This window comes from Schistocerca gregaria, chromosome X, assembly GCF_023897955.1.
Source record: "Schistocerca gregaria isolate iqSchGreg1 chromosome X, iqSchGreg1.2, whole genome shotgun sequence".
NCBI lineage: Eukaryota > Metazoa > Arthropoda > Insecta > Orthoptera > Acrididae > Schistocerca > Schistocerca gregaria.
In genome coordinates this window covers 115,311,991-115,329,872 of record NC_064931.1, presented here as the reverse complement: position 1 = coordinate 115,329,872, position 17,882 = coordinate 115,311,991, and the positions used below count along the sequence as shown (strand labels likewise).

At 44.9% G+C, this 17,882-nt stretch overlaps 1 protein-coding gene across 2 annotated transcripts in view; it reads right to left on the bottom strand.

Moving 5' to 3' along the window:
* The window catches only part of LOC126299380 (GTPase-activating Rap/Ran-GAP domain-like protein 3), a 1,486,407-nt gene that overhangs the window by 682,427 nt on the left and 786,098 nt on the right, over positions 1 to 17,882 (bottom strand). The gene's annotated exons all lie outside the window — the stretch shown is intronic.

The following is a 17,882-nucleotide window of genomic DNA, read 5'->3' as shown; positions in this document are numbered from 1 at the left end:
ACTTAAACCTAACCAACCTAAGGACATCACACACATCCATGCCCGAGGCACGATTCGAACCTGCAACCGTAACGGTCCAATGTGTACGTAAGATGACTTGAATTGGGAGAACTTATATAGTAGTTGCTCTTCGATTCTGGAGGAGTCGATTAAGTATCGTCACACGGACACTACTAGTTGAACAGTTTCCGTAAATTGCTTGAGGCCAGCGAGTGCGTGGTTTATTCAAAATGCACCCGGTCAATTTCCTTCAGTACCCTTCTTCATTCTGCGCTTGTGTTTCATTTCTAACGAACTGGTCGTCGATGAGCCAGTAACTTCTAATCTCCCTTTCTCTCTTCCACATTGGCAGTCGTCCTAATTTGTGTGTACTAAAAACAAGCCACAGCTTAACGTGATATGTCGGAGCTGTGTCTATGGCTACCCAAATCTAGCTAAGTGGGACTGAGGTCGGGTGACTTGAGAAGCAACAAAATTCATATTCGTGGACTGTTCCTCAAATCATTCTGATATAATTCTGGAGCTATAAGGAGGTGCTTTATCTTGCTGTTGATTGTCACCCGTGGACATGGTGATAAAAATGATCAGGTTGCAGTATCGTTCAACTATGAGAAATGATGGCATTCGTATCAAGAGTCTCACTTCATCCAATGTACACATTCCCCATAAGAGAATTCGTCCACCGCCGACTCCAATGGAGCTTCGCTAGCAAGAGGGATGCATTACCAGCTCACTCGTTCGTCGCCAGCGACATGTACCGACATGTACCGCGACCTACCAGTCACAGTTGTTGTTATTATCTATCATCAGATTGGTAGATCGTTGCCTGCCCCACGTACTGTAACAGTACGAGGTCATAGACCATGATTTGTGCTACCAATACATTGTTGACCAAGGAATTCTGATCGTGGATGCGGTGAATTTCACGCCACAGTAAATCCTTGAGAACATGGCGCGTGCGCAGCCCATCGCCTGTACGAGTTCTGAGATGAAGTTTCCCATGCATCAGGAACCAAGATCTGGCCACAGTCAAATGCATTGCTGTCGCTCGTCTTGACTGTGTTGCTCATGAGCGTAGTTTCGAACGAATTTGGGCAATGTTTAAGGCACTATACTCGCATATGTAAGGAACGGGGTTCCAATCCACGATCAGCTGTCAAATTTTACCGGTAAAATTTCTGTTGAACCTCTGGGCGACTTCTTTGATAACGTCACAACCGATTGATCCCCAGATCGCGTGCTGAGGCAACTTAGGTTCTCGGTGTCGGCGGGTCACTAAACCGTAACCTAAGTACCTCACTTCGCTTCTAGGCAAACAAATTCTCAGATATTCCCTTTGTTCTCTTCTTTAAACCTCACTCAGCATATAACAAAGTCTTCCAGATGGAACGTACCTTGCTTGACGAGACAGTTCTCGAACCAAGCATTCCACTTTTGTTTTACGCTACTGGATAAGGAGTACAGTTCTGATGTTCTCCCTCATTAATCATTGCTCCTAATAGCAAGCTTTATCTTCCCATTCTGGAACGCTTCCGCTTGTATAAAATGTGCTACAATCCCATCGGTTACATCTAATCGTGCGCAATGACTGCGTAAGACGCTACTGATAGTGTCTTCCTTCGCCTACGGTTCAACTGCATTCTTCAAAAGAAGGGATGGGAGTCGTTCACTCGACATCACTGTTATTAAATACTAAGGGTGTTTGAACAACGTGCGTCTTTAACGACTTCTTGGTCTCCTTTTTGAGTTGTGGTCCTCGCGAAACAAGCCCAGTGCCTTGCCCTTGGTGGGTTCCCTTGGATTACAGTATACTGAGGAAGTAATGGTAGAGAAAATTGAAGGTGTAAAGCAAGCTGATACCTTTGTGAGCTGTATGAGAGAAATGATATACAACAAAGAAGTCCCTAGCAGAGTGAAAAGTGTATACACTATATACACTCCTGGAAATTGAAATAAGAACACCGTGAATTCATTGTCCCAGGAAGGGGAAACTTTATTGACACATTCCTGGGGTCAGATACATCACATGATCACACTGACAGAACCACAGGCACATAGACACAGGCAACAGAGCATGCACAATGTCGGCACTAGTACAGTGTATATCTACCCCAGGAGCAACAGTGTCCCTAATTTGCTGGGAAGTGGCAGTGCAGTCCCCTACGGCACTGCGTAGGATCCTACGGTCTTGGCGTGCATCCGTGCGTCGCTGCGGTCCTGTCCCAGGTCGACGGGCACGTGCACCTTCCGCCGACCACTGGCGACAACATCGATGTACTGTGGAGACCTCACGCCCCACGTGTTGAGCAATTCGGCGGTACGTCCAACCGGCCTCCCGCATGCCCACTATACGCCCTCGCTCAAAGTCCGTCAACTGCACATACGGTTCACGTCCACGCTGTCGCGGCATGCTACCAGTGTTAAAGACTGCGATGGAGCTCCGTATGCCACGGCAAACTGGCTGACACTGACGGCGGCGGTGCACAAATGCTGCGCAGCTAGCGCCATTCGACGGCCAACACCGCGGTTCCTGGTTTGTCCGCTGTGCCGTGCGTGTGATCATTGTTTGTACAGCCCTCTCGCAGTGTCCGGAGCAAGTATGGTGAGTCTGACACACCGGTGTCAATGTGTTCTTTTTTCCATTTCCAGGAGTGTATGTATATTATCTACCAGTCCTGTTATACATTGCAGAAAACAGGATCCTGAAACCAGCGGAAAAAGTGAGATGCAAGTAAATGAAATGAAGTTTTCCGCAGGTTGGATGGATGTAACAGAAATGGAAAAGATGAAGAATGAAAGTGTTCGGGAGATAACACACGAGGGACCATAGCAAGATGAGATTGAGGAAAAAGATGAAAATGATACTAGCATATGAAGCGAATGGATACCTAGGAAAATGCACGAAATGATGAAAAGCAGGAGACCAAAGGGAAGGCCACGGGATAACTCGCTATAAAGAGTTAAAGAAAGCATTCGGAAGAGAAGACTGGGCCAGAGCAGTATGAGAGAGAGGGTGGAGAACATGGAGAGGCTTATATTCCAAGTAAGGTCTTCCAGTAGCGGGAATCTGTACAAGATGATGATCACGTTATCGCCACTAACATTCTTCCTGTCACCCACGCTGTTTATTTATGCATCCGACACACTTCATGTAAAGTAATGGCCAGTTGGGAGCTTGGTATGCCTACAACATGGGGAAATCTGAGTTGCTGTCACGTTAAGGAATACCGAGGGAGGTGGCGCGTTGGTTAACACGCTGGACTCGCGTTCGGGAGGACGGCGGTTCACACCGGGCCCGTGTAGCCAGATTTAGGTTTTCCCTGATTCCCTATAATCGCTCCAGGCAAATACCGGGATGGTTCATTTGAAAGGACACGGCTGATTTCCTTCCCCATCCTTGACGCAATTCGATCTTGTCGTACGTGTTTAATGTCATCGATGTCGACGAAATTTTAAACCCAATCTTCCTTCATTCCTTCCTTCCATTCTCCTTTCCTTCCTTCCGTTCAGGCATAGATAACACGGAATTGCATTTCTTTAGCGCGTCTCCACAGCAGAATATATAGTGTGTGTAACTGCTTCAAGGAGGACTCATCTTCCCTTTCAGATGAGGTCCAGATTTTTGATATGGTAGGAGAACTGGAATGCGGTGCACTTAGCAGCAAAACAGAGGAGACAGCGGCGTCTTAAGAGCAGGCCTATGCACCGCCATACTGACATCAAATGAAGCTTTAGCAAGAGATGACAGCGGTTGTTGTCTGCAGCATGTGAACTGTTGGACCTCATCACCGAGTTATTTTTAAAGGTTCAACTAATTACTGCTATAGCAAGGAAAATATTTTCACTGAAGAGTAATTTGGGAGATTATAATTTAACGTGGCGCCGACGAGGAAGTTATTACCGACGGAACCCAAGTTCGGATTAGGAGAAGAAGATATGAGGAAACTGCCTATGTCCATTTCAAATGAACCATCCTGGAGTTTGCCTTAAGTGGCTCAGGGAAACCACGGAAACCTTACTCTGGATGGCTGGACGGAGATTTGAGCCGTCGTGCACCCATATACGAGTCCACTTTCTTACCGCCGTGCCACCTCGCTCGGTGACATGCATGGATCGGATATGACTAGCTGTGATCATCGTCGATTTCTCACTTACGTGTGAAGTAGTTGTGCAATCACGACGACACGATGTGGTAGTATAGGGGGTTCTGACACGCCCTATCGCACAGCTTAGATTTAAAAAAAAAAAATTCCATTTCACTAAATGATTGTTGACTCTGCTTAGGATGTCTACTTGTTTTACATGATACGTTTAATATATAAGGCGGGAAATAAATACGAGACACTGAATCACGAGGACTGTTGTGAAAAATCTGCTTTAAATCCGCAGTGTCCAGTGGGTGGACGCTACCAACAGCCATTAATCTGGCGAGCGGTTTCGATCCGGGTGTGGCTCACCTCCGCTATACGCGTGCAGACAACCTGTGCGTCACCTTATATGGCCACATTTGCAACGAAAGTAATAGTATTAATGAAAAGTAGGAAGTTAAAAAACCGTAGCAGTTCTTCAAGGATTTGGAACGAATAATCAGAGTTGAAGGTACTGACCTATTCTGTTTTGTTCACGGAAGGGTAGTTCTCAGATTTGAAAAGTAACTTTGAATCTTAACTAAAACTAAAGTGCGAGTGAGAAATGAAAAGTTTTTATACCGAATACTTCACCGTAGAAGCAGCAGAGTGGATCTGGACAATTCTGATTTATTGATATGAAGGAAACTTCGCCACAGTTGCTCCCTGGAGACGCACGCAAACAATAGAGTGAAAGAAAAATCACGAGGTGGAGCGCTGTGGCTTCTTCTGAAACTATCTTTACGGCGCAACGCAAGTTTAACAATTCAAGATCACATCGGTATGTTGGTAACAGCAAAGAAAAACTCCAGTCCTTCGCTGGATCTGTCAGAGGAAAACTAGCATTTGGAGAAGTGATTTTGATTTGCACACGCAAACTGCTTTAAATTAAATCGAAAAACTGTTTACAGCATTCAAGCAGGCTATGAATAGATCGCTACTCGACCAATTTACGCAGTGATATAGAAACTAGACACCAAGTCTGAAGACATAGTATTGAAATCATCCTCAGATTTTTTTGAGACGATAATTTTTTGTGATATCGGTAATTTATTCGAACAAATGACTGGATGATTTGCTTAAAAGGCCTCAGACGATTTCTCTCTCCATCGTTGTGTCAGCTGAGGTCCTTTAATTAATGAAACGTGTAATAGAATGTGTGTATCAAGAATGAGACGATGTGGCTGCAATCTATGATTATATGGTTATAGCTAAATTCAAAGAAATATGTTGCTTTAAGTATCCTTATCTTCAGCAAGCCCCAAAATCTGGATAAAAGAAAATGATTTTGGGATTCACGGGCTGTAACTCAGAACACTGTGAAAGTTTACTTTCTCGGGACGGTATAGTCTTTTATATCTACTGACCGCTACGGTTACAGGTTCGAATCCTGCCTCGGGCATGGGTGTGTGTGATGTCCTTAGGTTAGTTAGGTTTAATTAGTTCTAAGTTCTAGGCGACTGATGACCTCAGAAGTTAAGTCGCATAGTGCTTAGAGCCATTTGAACCATTTTTGATTTCGAATGCGCGGTGCCGACGGATAAATATGATAAGCTACCTTGACAGCCTCGACTTTGATCCCGGAAATTGATTAAAGTATTCACTAAAACAAATCGTTTGGAGACTTTCCGGTGAAGGGATTACACTCATTTCCACAACTGCGTTTCGTAAAAAGGTGGGTAAATCGTAAAAAGGTACTGAGTAGTTTATTGCCCTCGCTGTACGAAGAAGCAACGAAAACCATTGTATTAATACCTCGAAAAGTGTTATCAGAGATGTGAATTATTAACCTCATATTAACGTTTTTTTTAGCAGAAGAGAAAGAAACTTCTACTGGTCAGCTTGCTCTTAGCGGAAGAACCCAACATGTAGCCACTGCCATAGCTTAATAATGCTAAAAATGTTGTATAATAAAACAGTCCAAACCGCAAAAAGATGTTTATTTCAAATGGCTCTGAGCACTATGGAACTTAACAGCAGTGGTCATCAGTCCCCTAGAACTTAGAACTACTTAAACCTAACTAACCTAAGGACATTACACACATCCATGCCCGAGGCAGGATTCGAACCTGCGGTCGTAGCAGTCGCGCGGTTCCGGACTGCGCGCCTAGAACCGCGAGACCACCGCGGCCGGCCGTTTATTTACTGGTGACCAGTTTTGACCACTGTTCTTATCGTCATCAGACCGTTTGCTCCATGAGGGTCTGGTGAAGCTGGTGATGATCAGACGCCGCTCTAGGAGGCATTTGACCTATGCGAATGATGACCAGAACAGTGCTCGAAACCGGTCACCAGTAAATAAACAAACATATTTATACCGTTGGGACTGTTTATCACAAAAAGATTAACATTTGCGAAAGCCGCTGACTTTCCAATAGAAACAGGTAAAATGTTTTAAAAAGCTTAATAATGCCTTCTCACGCAGTGCGACGTGAAGCGTTGCATCTGAAAAAGGTAGCATACCCCAACATCACAACTACGCCCTTCCATGGTAGCTTCCACGTCCCCAATCTCTGACACGAATCGAAGTATCAGCTTCCGACGCTCTCTAAGTACTTGATCCTACCGGATCCTGCACACCAAATACTCATTTTAGAAACGCGAAACGCTGATCATCCACTTTTCGGGATGCACGACACCTAATCCGTGAGATGCACTCTGTACACTGCTAGGCTACACTTTGCAATTTCTTGAGACTTGAGCAGCCTCCAGAAACTTCCCAACATTCAGCATTTCAGCCAGTCAGCAACATATTAAATGATTTCTGCTGTAATAACCAACATTATCATTCGTGCCGACCTTCCCTACTTTGAGCTAGCTCGAGGCAAATCATTTCTGATGCTTTATTTACACCCCAACGGTCTGGAAAGATCCCATTGTCACCATGGAAAATCTTCCAACATTTAGGTCAAGCCAGAAACATCTAATGCACAGCGAGACTGCTGAAACTGCCGTGAAACGCTGTACTTGGTTTAGAGATGATGGTTGTCGATAAGGAGCGATGGATATGTGTGAATCTGCCTGTAAATGCTCTTCAAACCCATCAACAACGATCGGCAGCGTTCACTATGATTTAATTAACTTTCTGGTGTGGTGGTCTCTTGTAATACACCAGATGTATGTAACACTGGTTAGAATGAAAAACGTGGCCAGGAAAAACATATAATGTGAAGAGGCCGATTCCCTAAAACAAAAAAACAATATTGTTGCGATCTTCAGCACGAAGACTGAACTGGGGCAGCTGTCCACATCTGTACGTCTTGTAAAAGTGTTTCCGTATCTGCATAACAACTACAACCTAAATCTACATCAACCCTAGTCTCTGATTACTCAGGCTAAGTCCTATCAACCTACCATTTCTTTAGGTCATATTGTGCCACAAAATTCCACCCCCCTCGATAAGATTCATTAGGAACTTCACTTGCCTGCCTATGCTTCAGCATTGCTCTGCAGCACATTTCGAAACATTTTATTATTTCCCTGTCTCTACTGTTTTACATCTACTTTTTTTCTTCAATATGAGGCTACACTCTGAGAAGTGCCGGCCGCGGTGGTCTCGCGGTTCTAGGCGCGCAGTCCGGAACCGTGCGACTGCTACGGTCGCAGGTTCGAATCCTGCCTCGGGCACGGATGTGTGTGATGTTCTTAGGTTAGTTAGGTTTAAGTAGTTCTAAGTTCTAGGGGACTAATGACCACAGCAGTTGAGTCCCATAGTGCTCAGAGCCATTTGAACCATTTCTAGAGAAATTCTTTCAGAAATATCTTAAATTCATATCCAGTGATGTTTATGGAGAACTGACGGATGTAGGGAACTTGGTGCCACGATATTTCGGCACAGCGTCGTCTGCTCATCTTCAAGCTTATACTTGTGAAAGTACACTCAGTTCCCCTAGTCACGGCCCCGCCGGCGTACACGTGGTCTTCTCGAATATCGCTGCGTAAGCCTTACTTAATCGTATGCGCTTCTGATGTAAATCTGTGCGTTGCTCCGAGCACCCTTCGCGATGAAAGCTCGCCTGATCGATATCTGATCGATTATCTCAAACTTACATTAGATATTATCATATCTTTATTTTTAGAGGGTTATTCCCACTATTTCCAGGCAATATTTTTAATCTTTCCTTTACTACTCTCGTCGACACATTTTTTCCGTCCAAAGAAGAAACCTCTGCTACTACTTTGAGTGTCTCATTTCCTAATCTAATTTTCTCAGTATCACCTGATTTAATTCGATTCAACTCCATCACCTTTGTTCTACTTTTGTTGATGTTCATCATATAATCTCTTTTCAGACACTACTGATTCCGTTCAGTCGAACTCCCAAGCCCTATACCGGCTCTGCCAAAATTTCGATATCGTCGGTAGACCTAATTTTTTTTTATTTTTCTTCCTAACCTTCTGTTCCAAATTCCTCCTTGGTTTCCTTCATTGCCTTTCGATGTAGAGGGTGGTTATAATTAAATTTTCGCTACTTGGCAGCAGTCCCCCCCTCCCCATGAAAAACGAGTGATCGCAGGACAGTGAAAGTTTGTGGAAACATTTGTAAGAGCATGCGAGCGAGGAATAACGGGTAAACCACTGAACGAAACAAATTTTAATTTTAAATTGAGAGAGTGACATTCGTTAACTGCGTACCACGTTTACCGTCCAGGTAAGAAACGTTGCTCAGAGTGACGACCATATGCATCGACGACAGCGTAGATCCGCACTACGGCTGCCCGAAACATCTTAGGTGGTATGCTGGCTGCCCCCCTCGCTAGGGTCATATTCAGCCTCCACCGGGTGTTGGTGTCCCGTTGATGAACCCCGTCCTTCAGGTAAGCCCACAGTCAGAAATCACACGGGTTAAAATCTGGTGATCTTAGTGGCCACTCAGTTTGGAACGATCGGCCAATCTTTCGCTTTTCTCCAAATGAGTTACGAAGTAATTGAGTGACCTCTCGAGCAGTATGAGGTGGAGCTCAGCTCCATCGTGCATCAAAGCAGTTGAGTCCACAGTGTGTCTCTCCCGTAGAGCGCGGATCACATGTTGGAGAAGCAGTTCACAATAAAGCCGTCGGCACACGGGGCGAGACAGACAACGTTGACGTGCACGCAGACGGGATATTCAGCGTCACGAGACACAACGCCGTCGGCACACGGGACGATTTGGGTAACATGGTTTAGCTCTCTAAGCGCTCTCCAGCGGCAGTTGCCCGCTTTATTTACCTCACAAACAAAGTTTCTTCACGAAAATGGACACGCGTAAGCTTCCTACATTAGTTCTACTGAAACACGCATTTCCTCCCTTATCCATACGCTACTTACGTTGTTCTGTCTGTGGTAAACATAAATAAAAGCTTTAATATCTGTGAACATGTAATAAGACAAAAAAAGGGTAGGTGCATGTCCAGTCAATAAGGACATCAGCTTAAAAAAGTTCACCAAATCGAAAAAAACACTCACTCTTGACAGAGAACACACATTTAGTAACATCAGGTATTACAGAAATTTTTTCTATTAATTTCGTAAGAAAGTCCCACTACCTTTTACGAAATATTAAAGTTAAAAAAATGATATAACAGTATTCGAAACCTCCACCGCCCTTTTCTCTGTTCCATAACGAGGCGCTTTCGCTCACTATGCAAGGTGGTAGCTCTGTGATCAGCGACTTTGAGTTTTATTTTGAAGTCTTCTTTGATCTTTATTAACATTTATTTATAACAAATCCTAACAGGAAAGATACTTTTTCATGAATTTACATTGTGCCGTTGCTTTAGAACTGCTTATTCTCATAACACGCGAGCTGTAACGCGAGCCGGCCGATGTGGCCGAGCGGTTCTAGGCGCTACAGTCTGGAACCGCGCGACCGCTACGGTCGCAGGTTCGAATCCTGCCTCGGGCATGGATGTGTGTGATGTCCTAAGGTTAGTTAGGTTTAAGTAGTTCTAAGTTCTAGGGGACTGATGACCTAAGAAGTTAAGTCCCATAGTGCTCAGAGCCATTTGAACGTTTGAACCTGTAACGCGATAATTACTAAATAAGAAACTACTTTAATCACCAGTGTGAAGTTGCCCGTTGCTTTATTACAACAAATCGTACCAATAACGATTCGTTCTCGAGACATTCATTGTGCTGGTGCTTAAGGAACATAAAATATTCGTGGTGTTTAAGGTATAACATAAAATAAAATGGCCTTCTACTGGACATGACAAATGCGATATGGCGTCTTGCTTTCTGCAGGTCTCCAAGCTTTCTGCTTGTGACGTAGAAAGCGTTCTTGTCTCTCATTGATTCTACTTTACATGACACGCCACCGAAACATGGAAGAACTTATTTTGTGTTTATTGTGACGAAATGGCTCTTTAACCTAAAATGTCAGGAATTGACGTCACGGAACTCGTAGAGCGCTACTTCAACGTCAGCTAACTCGTCTCGTGTGACGACGGCTTGTCTGCTTTCCACGCTGCATGACCTTGGTTCCTGGGGTCCGAGCTCCTCCTAAGTCCTCGTACTGGTAGCGGCAAGTCATGACACTAACACTATCATTCTTCTCAAGTTGGGTAACCATACGGTAAGTAGTTTTCTGTCTGTATTGCTTCAAGGAACGAAAGTTTAATTATAATCATCCTGCATGATAGAATAACGCCAGGGACCACCCTCTCAACTGCTGCTTACCTTACATGCCCTTCAACACATATAAATTGCAGTTTGGTTCTTTTGCTAGTTATGGAAAACCTCTCGCTCTGTGAATGTCATCCCTGATAATTTCATAATTCTATAGTGCGTATTCCGGTCAATATAAATATTTTAAGAGGATCGAACAATTCCAATTATACACAGAATAATGGAAAAGCTGATATAAGCCGACTTCGGGGAAGATCAGTTTGCTTTTCGGAGAAATGTATCAACATGCGAGGTAATATTGACTTTACGAGTAACTTTAGAAAACTGGTTAAGGAAAGACAAACCTACGATTATAGCACTTGTAGATTAGGAGAAAGTTTTGGCAATTTTGGCTGGTATAGACTCTTTGCAATTCTGAAGGTAGAAGCGTAAAAGACAGAGAGGGAAAGCTATTTAGAACTTTCGCAGTAACCAGAGTGAAGTTATAAGGGGACAAGAACGACAAAAAGTACTTGAGAAGGGAGTCAGAAAGAGTTGTACTCCGTCCCCGATGTTAGTCAGCCTATACACTGAGCAAGCAGTAAAGGAAAACAAGAAGAAATTAAGAAAAAAATTAAAGTTCCGGAAGAAGAAATAAAAACTTTGAGGTTTGCCGATGACAATCTAATTCTGTCACAGCGAAAGATTTCCAATTGTAACTGAATGGAATGGACGGTGGCGTGAAAGGAGGATAAACGCTGACCAGCCAGAGCATTATGACCACCGACCTACTATCGATATAAACGCTCCAGGCGATAAAAATGCCATCTGGCGAGGAATGACTACTAGTTGGACACAAGCACCTGTGTAGAATGGGGAAGGCCCGCCATCTATTTCAGTTTGACACAGGGGAGACTGAAGGCTCAGCACGAGCGTTTCGGAAACTGCATGACTTGTCGGGTGTTCGAGGAGTGCTATGGTGTGCGTCTTCGACACAAGGTGAAACCATGTCTAGACGTCGGGGGTTAGGCAGGTACCCACATTACAGATGTCGGACGTCGTAGGTTGCGCAGACTGATAAAACAGGACAGGGGGCGAACTGTGTCGGATCTAACATCAGACTTTAATGCTGGGCCGAGTACAAGTGTGTCTAAACGCACAGTGCACCGAACACTTCTAATGATGGGCCTCCGCAGCCGACTACTCAATATGTGCCAATGTTAACAACAAGATATCAGCAGCTACGACGGAAATGGGCAAGTGACCATTGCCGCTGGACGTTGGCGCAGTGGCAGAGTGTTGCTTGGTCTGATGAATCCCGATACATTCTTCATCATGCCGATGGGAGAGTGCTAATCCGTCGTCTTCCAGGAGAACAGCTCCTTGATAGCTGCACGACGGGACGAAGACAACTTGGCGGAGGCTCAATTATACTCTGGGGAACATTCAAGTGGGCAGCTATGGGTCCAGTGGAGCTCGTGTAAGGCTCCATGACGGCCAAAAAGTATCGTATATTGGTTTCAAACCACGTATACCCCTTCGTGACGATCTTGTTTCCCGACCGCAGTGCCATTTTTGAGCAAGATAATGCGCCATGTCACAAGGCCAGGAAGGTGATGGAATGGTTCGAAGAACATAACTGCGAGCTCCAATTGATGTGCTGCCCCCGCCCCCAACTCACTAGATATGAACCAGATCGACACATCTGTGATGTGGTTGAATGTGGCATCAGAGCTCATCGCCCCCTACCCATAATTTATGGGATTTAGGTGACGTATGTGCACATGTGGTACCAACTCTTTCCACCAACCTACCAAGGCCTCATTGCTTCCATGCCACGAAACTTCGCCGCTGTTATCCGCGTTAAAGGTGGACGTAGCGGCTATTAGGTAGGTGGTCATAATGTTCTGGCCGATCGGTGTAAGACAAACATTAACAAAAGCAAAACAAGGGTAATGGAAAGCAGTCGAATTAAATAAGGTGATCCTGAGGGAATTAGATTTGAAAAAGAGACATTAACAGTAGGTGTGTTTTGCTGTTTAAGCAGCAAAATAAGTGACGATGGCAGACTGGAAAAAAAGACAAGAAAATTTTTAACATCGAATATAAATTTAATGAGTTGAAGCAGTAATTGGGGATCCCGGAGTAGACGAAGTTGAGGAATTCTACTGCCTTGGTAGCAAAATCACCATGACAGACAAAGCAAGGAGGGCATAAAAGACACACTAACACAGGATAAGAGGGCGTTCCTGGAAAAGAGAAGTCTGCTGGTATCAAACACTGGCCTTAAATTGAAGAAGAATTTTCTGGTAATTTATGTTTGGAGTACAGTATTGTATGATAGTGGCAAAAAGACAGAAGAGAATCGAAGCGTTTGAGATAGGTGCTACAGAAGAATACTGAAAATCAGATGGACTGGTAAGATAATGAATGAGGATGCTCTCCGATTAAGTGTTAAGGCATCAGGGAGTAACCTTTACATAGTAGAGAGAACTGTAGAGGGTAGAAACTGTAGGGGTAGACGGAGATTTGAATACATCCATCAAATAATTGAGCATGTAGGGTGTAAGTGCTACTCTGAGACGAAAAAGTTTGAGCAGGAAAGGAATTAGTGGCGGGTCACACCACATTGGCCAGAATACTAAAAGAAAGAAAAAAAATTCAAATATTCAGTCTTTTCTGTACATGTTTGTCTGAAGTGCAATCTTGTACAGAAACGAAAATAGGTCTACAAACAGTTCAGACGGGAAGATAACTGAAGATTTTGAAATGTGATGAGACAGGAAGGTACTGAAGATTAGAGTAACCAATGCAGAGGTACTGCATCGAATTTGAGACAAAGGAAGTTTATGGCACAGCTTGACTAAAAGAAGCAATCGGCTGACAGGACACGTCTTGAGTCACAAAGGAATCGTCAGTTTGAGAATGGAGCGAATGGTGGGAGGTAAAAATTGTCAGAGATATCAAGGCTTGTATACACTGAACGGGTCCAAATGGATGGTGGTTGCAACTGTTATGCAGTACGAGGAGGCAGGACAGATTAGTGTGGAGATCTGGACTCAAGACCACAGCAACAAAAATCAGTATAGTCCAGTCAAGAAACATGTCACAAAAATCTTTACTAATAATATAATTGCGACAGTATGTTTGTTAACTTTTCACCACAAAACTGCCGAACCAATTTTGATGAAATTTGGTATGGAGGTTGTGGTGTCACTGGCAGACACCACACTTGCTAGGTGGTAGCCTTTAAATCGGTTGCGGTCCGTTAGTATACGTCGGAACCGCGTGTCGCCAATATCAGTGATTGCAGAGCGCCGCCACACAGCAGGTCTAGAGAGACTTCCTGGCACTCGCCCCAGTTGTACAGCCGACTTTGCTAGCGATGGTTCTCTGTCTACATACGCTCTCATTTGCAGAGACGTCAGATTAGCATAGCCTTCAGCTACGTCATTTGCTACGACCTAGCAAATTCAGTTACTATAATTACTATCTTCAAGAATGTAATATTCTGAATCATGTACCGTCAAGAGCGACGTTCATCATTAATGGATTAAAGTTAAGTATCAAACTAATTACGTCCGGTTTCGGAATCCTCATTCCTTGTCTGTTCCAGACCTCACGACAGCCTGCGTGAGCTAAAACGCGTGCATTTCGGCCTCCACTCGTAACACGGTGTTGGCTCTTCTGCTAACACAAAAGAGGTAGTTTGAACACCTAGGAAGAACACGGGCTCTTTCTATAGCGTGTAGTCCAAGATATTTTTTGATTTAATCAATAAAACCCGAATTAGGCAAACATATCTACTCTCTGAAAAAGCTGTTTATTCTTTGACTTCTGAAGTTTATATTTGAGAAAGTGCCTTTATTGTTTGGCATGTTATGATAATCCTGGACATATTTAGTCCGTATTTCCATACTAATGATATAAATGCACAAACAATTCTGTATGTGACAGCCTGCCGGTGTGGCCGTGCGGTTCTAGGTGCTTCAGTCTGGAACCGCGTGACCGCTACGGTCGCAGGTTCGAATCCTGCCTCGGGCATGGATGTGTGTGATGTCCTTAGGTTAGTTAGGTTTAAGTAGTTCTAAGTTCTAGGGGACTGATGACCACAGCAGTTAAGTCCCATAGTGCTCAGAGCCATTAGAACCATTTTCTGTCTGTGACGTTTATACGACTATAAATAAGTGTCGTGTGCCTAGGGCCTCCCGTCGGGTTGACCGTTCGCCGGGTACAAGTCTTGCGATTTGACGCCGCTTTGGCGACTTGCGCGTCGATGGGGATGAAATGATGATGTTTAGGACAAGACAACACCCAGTCCCGGGACGGAGAAAATCTCCGACCCAGCCGGGAATCGAACCCGGGCCCTTAGGATTGACAATCTGTCGCGCTGACCACTTTTTTTTGTCTCATTTTGTTCGTTGTATCTGCTCGGGGCGGACGTCGAAAGACACCCGTTTCAGTTCGTTGTTGATTTATTAACTCAGTTTTTTTTATTACAGAGGCAAGCTAGCCCTCTGACCAAACACGCTGAGTTACCGTGCCGGCTGTCCATTCAGCTACCGGAGGAGGACGCTTCAATGACTGAAATGCAGAAATGATTTCGATGAAATTTCGTATGGAGATAACTTGAACTGTGAGGAAGAACTTAGGCTATCTTGCTAGTTGTTGCATAATGTGTACGTCGAATAATGCACAGGTATTCAGCAGCACAATGCACAAATGCGAGGACATGTCCATGCCCCCCTGCACCCACTGCTCACAGCGACACTCTTCGTGCCGCTGCATCTTACGCTGGGGCGGTCGGGGGCACAGGCAGACACGTGAGGGCAGCTAAAGCCGTCGGCACATGGACCTTGCATCCGTAAGTTGAGCGTTGAGCGGGCCGAGTTTATGACGGCATAGCGTGGAACAGCACGTTCGGGAGTCTTTCCGAACGTGCAGAGCAATATCTGGCATGTCAGATATTCTGAGCGTGCGTCTGAGCGTTGACTAATGTGATGGCACAACGCCACCTACGTCACACGCACGCCGTTTCCCTTCAGTACAGAGTTGTGAGGCGCCATGTTGGCATTCGTTTCAAGCCTATATGTATATATGCTGCTTCTGAACACCAGCAAATTGAGAATCACTGGAAAACCCGTTGTTAACAGTGTGATTCGTTCCAATAAAATAATGAGAAACATCATATTCGTGGCAAAAGAATTATTGTAACTTGCGTATTATGAGAGTAGGCTATTTAAAGGCAGCGGCACACTGAAGATCCACCCAAAACGTATTGTTCTTGCTAAACTTTTGTTATAACTAAATTTCAATTAGTAACATATATACGATTAAGGTTTTCAGCACGGGTAAAACACTATGATTAGAAACATTCGGCATGTTGTTGACGTAGGGTAAAGACTAGCGTCACTGTCCACTATTAAGTTGTGTTTTGGGGTGGTAGTTCGCGTCTTGCCACTACCTATTTTTGTTTTCCCTAACATTCACGTTTTTATTAGGTTCTGATACTTTGTTATTAGTTTAATATAAGCATGCACTATAATATTTGATGTTATGTAAATATAAGTTCACCTTTTATCGAGGGGTGAGTTTGTTCTATTGCCTTAATCTACCAGACAGCTTGCACTGCTTGTATAAAGATATTTTGCTCCTTTTCTTTTACGCTTCATAATTCATATGATGCAAAGATTCTGCTACTGGATAGGAAAAGTGCTCGAGTAAGACTGACCTTGGGGTTTTACTAAAATGTGGGGATGATGAAATGATGTGTATCTTATGCGGAGAAGTTTTCCAAATTTGCACCGCACTGTTTGTAATGGAACTTTTGTAAGCCTGTGACCTTACTGATTGGACATGGTACTTTGCTTTTCGTGGGTGATGGAGGAAATGTGCATTTCAATAGAGCTAACGTGGGAATTTTACGCGCGCCTGTTGAGTAAACAATGTGACTTACGAACTAGAAACATCCCTCAGCTGCCGCTGGAGTGTGTCGCAATTGCGTATACCACGTTGGGGCCAACCTACCATATGCACAAGTCATATCGTTCCTGAGCGTTCAGCAGGACGTTGAACTTGGCACGCTCAACGTTAACGTTCGACAGCACGGTGCGTGTGTCGACGACTTAACGATATTGCACGTAAAACAGTTTACTTACTCAACATCACTCACTGTAGCAAAACCACTGACAAGCGTGCGCAGCTATAAATGCGTGTGTCAACTACGTCCGTCTGATAGGCTCCTTTCTTTCCCAACGTCCTTCCTACGTCACCATCGACAACACGAATTCATACACCTTTTTCCCCTCCGCCGGTGTGCCCCAGGGTTCCGTGCTCTCCCCTCTTCTGTACCTCTTGTATACGGCGGACATGTCGCCGCCTTTACCTCCCATCCACCTTCTCCAGTACGCCAATGAGACCGCCTTCCTTGCCCTTGCCCCCACCCTGCAGCGCTCCCAAAACCTTCTCCAATTCCATCTTGATCAGTTCACCGACTGGTGCAATCAGAGGTTACTTAAGGTCGATCCTTTCAAAACCCAGGCGATCATTGTAGGCAAAACCACCCCTTCCTTCCGCCTCCTCAATTTCTAGATCACCATCTATGGCCATCCTATCGCCCTCACCCCCACCCTTAAGTACCTTGGTGTCACCCTCGACTGTCGCCTCTCCTGGACCCCCCCACCTCCGGACGATCCAAGCCAAGGCACGCTCCCGACTGTCTCCTCAAGCTCCTTTCCGGCCATACTTGGGGTCTGGACCCCTCCACCATCCTCCATACCTATAAATCCCTCATTCGCTCTATCCTTTGCTACGCCCACCCTGCCTGGATCTCCACTCCCACCTACCTTTTACAAATCCCTTCAGATTCTAGAACGCCATGCTCTTCGCCTCGCCTATCGCATCCGTCTCCCCTCCCCCATGCGGATCCTGTGCGACCTAATTCCCTTCACCTACCTCCCTTTTCCTCGAATGGATACTGATCCTCTACACCTCCAGCAAACTCGATCCTCCTCACCCGCTGGTCTCTCCCATCCTCTCCCGCCCCCGTCCACTGCCGCACCTGTACTTCCACATCCCACCTGCTCTCCATCTCTCCACACCCTCTCCCAAGGTGGCTTCAGCCAGCTCCCCCTCCCTGATGATGCCCTCCTCCCCTCCACCTACCTCTCC